This window comes from Rhodamnia argentea, chromosome 1, assembly GCF_020921035.1.
Source record: "Rhodamnia argentea isolate NSW1041297 chromosome 1, ASM2092103v1, whole genome shotgun sequence".
Taxonomy (NCBI): domain Eukaryota; kingdom Viridiplantae; phylum Streptophyta; class Magnoliopsida; order Myrtales; family Myrtaceae; genus Rhodamnia; species Rhodamnia argentea.
The window spans coordinates 18,470,902-18,476,906 of record NC_063150.1 but is presented as its reverse complement, the minus strand read 5'-3'; positions in this window follow the sequence as shown (position 1 = coordinate 18,476,906).

The window sequence follows — 6,005 nt, the reverse complement described above, 5'->3', positions numbered from 1 at the left end:
GGTCGTGACACATGGTCACATGGAAAAACGCATAATAATTATATTGACAACAAAGTCTATAAAGAAATACAAGTTTCACATAAAAAAACTGAAACAGGGTTATAACATCAAATTACAAAAGACTGTCATAGAAACGACTAAAGTATGATATAGACTCGATAGGTAACAGATCCATCGGTATCAAAATGCCCACTCCCTTGACCACAAAATGGGATTTTCAGGTGACCTATCCCTGTTTCTTGGCTCATTGGCCGTCTTCTTGCTAGAGACCATAGTGGATTACCTTCGGGGGAATCAAAGGTAGGACAACTTGGCAATTAGGATCCGCGGGAAAAGTACACTAGAAGTGTCATAACTTTTGTACGGCGTTCACTTAAGTGTCATAACTTTCAAAACGTTCACTTAAGTGCCATAACTTTTAAAAATCGTTCACTTGAGTGCCATGTTGACGTGGCAATCGGAAAATCTGACTATAGACGCCGGAAAAGTTACTGTAGACGCCCGAAAAGTTACTGTAGACGCCCGAAAAGTTACTGTAGCATGTCGGAAAAGTTACCGTAGATGCCGGAAAGATGACGTGGCACGCTGGAAAGCCGACGTGGCACGCCGGAAAAGTTACTCTAGCACTCAAGTGAACGATTTTGCTCCGACGTAGCACTCAAGTGAACGATTTTTGAAAGTTATGGCACTTAAGTGAACGCCGTACACAAGTTATGGCATTTAAGTGAACGCCGTACACAAGTTATGGCATTTAAGTGAACGCCGTACACAAGTTATGGCACTTCTAGTGTACTTTTCCCTAGGATCCGCCGAGTGATGGATGTACGCCAAGGATGCTTGATGGAGTCCCATCTCGCTATCTAGCTCGGGAGTTTGGACAATGGTCCGCTTATAACAGTTCTCCCAAGCATTCTTGATATTGTTAATGTCCATTTGCCGAAGGGTGATTTCTTGCTTATCCGTCCGATCGTGCGGGAGGTTGAACCCGAATAATTGCTCCTTCAATGGCGGTGTGATATCCTGAAGACCCCATGTTGTCCGACCGTCCTTAGTGGGTGACAGGTAGTGGCACCAGTGAATCCTAACAAAGGTATGGGATCGGTGTTGGCGGTAGCAAGGCGGATGCTTTGGAATTGGGACCCCTTGAATTTCCATTGGATTTGGTGCGGAGTTAAGCTCCTCAAAAAATGGAATATGTTATGTGGGAAGATGTCTTATGAATGTGAGGGATGAAACATGTATATAAAAGGCTCACGGACGCATGAAACACTTTCTTCTCATCAATATCAGTTTTAAACTCGTTGAGAGACAAAAAAGATTCAGCTAGGATCATAGGGATGAAGTCCCGATTGATGCAAACTTGTCTCACAACATGGGCAAGAAGAGGGTTCATGGCAACTCTGGACATTGGAAAAATTATGAAATCAAAAAAAGCCGGAAGAAAAGCTCTGGCGGATTTGGTGTCATCCTTCTTTGGCATCTTTGAGAATCTCTCAAATAAAAAGGTCAAAGGGCAACGGCCGGCGTTGCTTTTGAGTACTTTAGTGATCTCGACTTTGGGTGAATCGAGGAATTCGGCAAGGGTGCTCACGGGATCACTATCCAAAGGTAGCTCAATTAGTTTTTCCTCTAGGTAGACGCCGGTGATAAGATAGTATTCTTCGAGGGTGGGGGTTAGCTCATGACCTTTGAAGATGAAGGTGGATGTGATCGGATTCCAAAAGTGTGTTATGGCATGGATGGCACGGGCCCGACCGCGAACCTAGAGTAGATGTATGAAGTGGCCGATTCGTTCCTTGACATATCACTAGTTGTAACAATCCATACTCTGCCACCATGCCAACAAAGGTATTTCGGGAATGGGGATAAGAGTGATGTCACGTTTTCCTATCGAGTCTATATCACATATAAGTATTTCAATCAATCAATTAACATAACAAGGACATTACAAACAAAGGTTTGGAAAAATTGGGAGAAAGTAGGAATCATACTCATAGTGGTTGGTGAATAGTATCTATTAATGGCATAAATACGCACATGCTAATAGTGAGGTTTGAGACATAAAAGGTAGGGTAGACTAACGGCTAAAGGCTCCCACCACAACAAAATGATGTACTGCCCCTAAAAATGCTAACAGCATAATCGGATTGAGGCACATATTTCGAGGTGATGAGCGGGATAGAAAATGATCATGCCATTTGCGAGACTGCGTATGGCTCAATCTATTTCCTACACCTCCTAAGGGTTTTCCGGGGTTGCGATCCGTGTTTGACCGCTGGATGTGTGTGAAAAAAGTGTAGTGTATGAGAGCATGCATAACAAGGTATATCGAATACCACTTCAATATATATCCAAATAACATACATTCCAAATGACTCCCTACAAAATGACAGGTCAACAATCACTACACCCCTTATAACTCCCAACATGCAAAAACATCTAACACGTGGTTAGCAAATTAACCTGGTTTTCCTTGCGGCGCTACAAAATGTAGATCAAGTTAGGGAGCAATCAACTGGTTATTATGGTTCAAGTCTACAAAGGTTCATAAATACTTTCCCAGTAGAGTCGCCAAGCTATCGTGACCTGCCTTGAACCTCCCCCGAGGTCTAGCGGGTTTAGAGCTATTGCCATAAGTCAATGGTGTGGACTCTCCCAAGTCCTACCTCGCATGACGTTGGATTTCTTTTTACTGATTAGCAAACTAAAATGCTACTAAAAGTTGCCACTAGTCTATTGGGGTCGGTTAGAAATCAATCGAGACTCGGGAGTGTTATCTCGATTCCTACGTAACCGAGCTTCCGGGTTCTAGGGACTTGTTTATGCTAACTAGATAATTAACGCCCTTTCTGTACCTAACCAGTCAATATTTCCTAAGGTGACCATACATTCTGCATATTATTTTAAGCTTGCCAAGCATCTAACCAATACTAAATGATCATGCATAATGTTTTTCTATTATTTTGTGTAATTACCTATTTATCCTTAACCTAAAAATATGGAGAAAGGGATTAACAGGCAAGTTTTCAAAAGATAATATTATAATAAACACTCAATCAGGTAAATATACAAAATAAGGCTGGAATGAATACATGCAGACCAAATCTATGATGGCTATATTTAAACAAACAACTACGACGTGAAGGTCGAAGTATATCGATATCGGACCGGACTGGACATCGGTCTTCAATCAACGCCAATCCGAGGCTTAAAATTTCACATGGGGGGTAAAAAGGTCAAGGAGACCATTTTTCTAATTTTTTGAAATTTTTGATTTTTATTTAATTTTTATATATTTTTATTATTTTTATTAATAATTAAAGGGAACTGGGTCCGGGTCGGGTTCTCGGACCCGGACCTAGATTAGGTCGCTGGACCTAATCCATAATGAGAGAGAGAACCAGACCCGAGCCTGACTCGCACAAGGGAGGTCAAAGCCCACTTCTTTGTCTTAGTTGAACTAGGCCTAAGTTTCTTTCTAGCCCAACTCCCAAAGCCTAGACCGCCCATTCTCTTGTAACAGAATAGCTCAGGCCCAGTAACTTCTCTTTTTTCCAGGTTAGCTCATCCGAGCAGCCCAAACAGCTAAAGAAACAGACGTGGGAAGGCCTGCTCGCGCTACTGTTCGTTGTCTTTTTTGCGTTGCAACATCCTCCTCTGCGACACCGATAACGACGCTGCTCCTTCGATATTGCCAGCCTCCGAACGCCTCACTGCCATGCCGTCGAGACTCGCTCACCGCACCACCGCCAAGTCACGCCTGCCGGACCTCCTGGATGCCAACTAGTTCTGCTTGACCACTAGATCAAGCCCTACCGGACCACTGGCTGATTGACGCCGGGACTTACCAGCCATTCTGTCATCTCGTAATCCGGTCTCTATGTCGCTTCGTCGAAGTGCCACCGTTCAACCCGCACCTCTTTTTGCTCGAGCTGGCGTCACCACCCGTTCACGTTTGCGTCGCCTCTGCCCGAGGTCGCATCTCCTCTGTTTGTGCTCGAGTCACTTCTGCACCTGTTGGGATTCGCTTGTCACACCGTTGACTAGACGGAGCCGTCCCGTTGGGTTTCTGCTTAGACGCAACTTCAACCGCCCTTATTGGACTATGCTAGTCGCACTGGTCTCTGCTCAAACCAAGCTCATCTCAGCTTTCCTTTATGTGGATCTTGGATCCTCTACCTCCTAGATGGCGAGCCAGGGCCCTGTCAGGCCTTCCCCGATGGCAACGTGCCCAAAACGATGGTCCACAAAGCAAAACCAAGCAAGTGCAACAGACCAACAACTGATATAGGTAACAACAGGCATGAATCAAACACTATTTTGCATGAAACTCTATGGCGGAAGCCATGGTGTTTCGATGAGGACCCAAGGAGAGGGGGAAGGGAACGCGAATAGAAAAGATGAGTAAGGCAAGACCAAGGCTACCGTTTGACCTCGGACAACAAACAACAAGCGACGTAGGAGGCGAACTAACTCATTAACTTGGTTGAAACTCGCCGGACCAAATAATAAACGATTTTGGTTCGACAAGCTTCTTCTGTCGGGGCGATCTACCAAGAGGAAAAGACCAACCTGTTAGGACCCCCGCCAACGGGGGAAGACAACAAGCACGGGTGGTGGTCGACAATGGTCTTTCCCGATCAACACGCAGCTGGCTCTTGCCTCCTTACACCTCAACTCCCTTTAACCTTGCGCTACTTCCTCTCTTTTTGGCGATTGAAAAAAAGAACCCTTAGCCCGCTAAACTCTCTTCACTTATACTCTCCTTCTGCCTCCTTCCCCAAACTTCCTTATGTGAATGGGAGTGAAATTTGCTTGGGGGACGTGTATTGACAAGATAACATGTTAAGTACATGGTGTGCTTGTGAGTGACCTGAGTCGTGACCGTGAGTGAAATGGCAATGGTGAGGGAGAGGGTGACGAGTGGGAAGGGCTGAAGGGTAGAAGTGGGCTGAAAAAGGAGAATTGCCCAACTGGGCCGTAGAGAAAAAGGGAGTTTGGGCCTAGCTTGGCTGAAAAGAGAAAAGAGGTGGGCCGAAGCACAAGCTAGGTTCAACCTGGCCCCGATCCCTTTTTTTGTTACTTTCATGTTTTATATATATATATATATATATATATATATATATATATATATATATATATATATTCTATTTTGCAATAAAACAAGAAAAAGATGCATATTTAACAAATTTGACATATTCTATTTTACAAAGAAAATAAAATACAGAATTGGCAAAATTCGGTGTCAACATCCCGAATCCATTTATCCGGTTTTCGTAGAATCAAACGGACTCTCCCTACTACTCGATAGGGTTTCCGATCATACCCTCCAAAAAATGATTGATGGCCACTCCGTTGGCTTGCGCACTATGCACATATTGCGACTATGGGTCCAACCCCAACGTTATGAGAAGGTCGACCCTTGTTTCTTTAATAAAACCTCTTCGTCGTGACTTGGGAAATAGGCCATGGGATGGGCCCGTGTCCGAAATCCATCCATTACGAGCTAGATAACGATGACCCATTAGCCCTTGCTCCCTCGACCTAAGAATTGAGAGGGTCGCGACACCACCCGATCATCGCCGACCATAGGTGAGGGCCGGTGCTGCAGGCGAGCACCCCTTTCCTGCTCGCCGCCACCGCCGCGAGATCCCATTAGGCGTAGTGGTTTTTCCTCAGACAATTCTCCCTATTCTCCTCTCTTTTTCTTCACTCTCCAATCTCCATTAGCCAGCAATTATCACCAGTAGATTACTCATTGGCAACCACAACCGAGAACTCTTCCTTGATAAGGTGACCAATGGCGGTTATCGGCAAGTTGACGATGTTGTATCCATGGCCCAAGTGTTGACCATCATGTGCATCAACATCGATTTGCTCATGGCGACCCTTCATCTACTTGTTTAAATCATGTTGTGTAGGTCTGAATGTTAAAGCGATTGATGATAGAGGTGGGTGTTGGCGGCGACAGCCCTAGGTTGTAATATTGGTGAATCTGGTGGTGG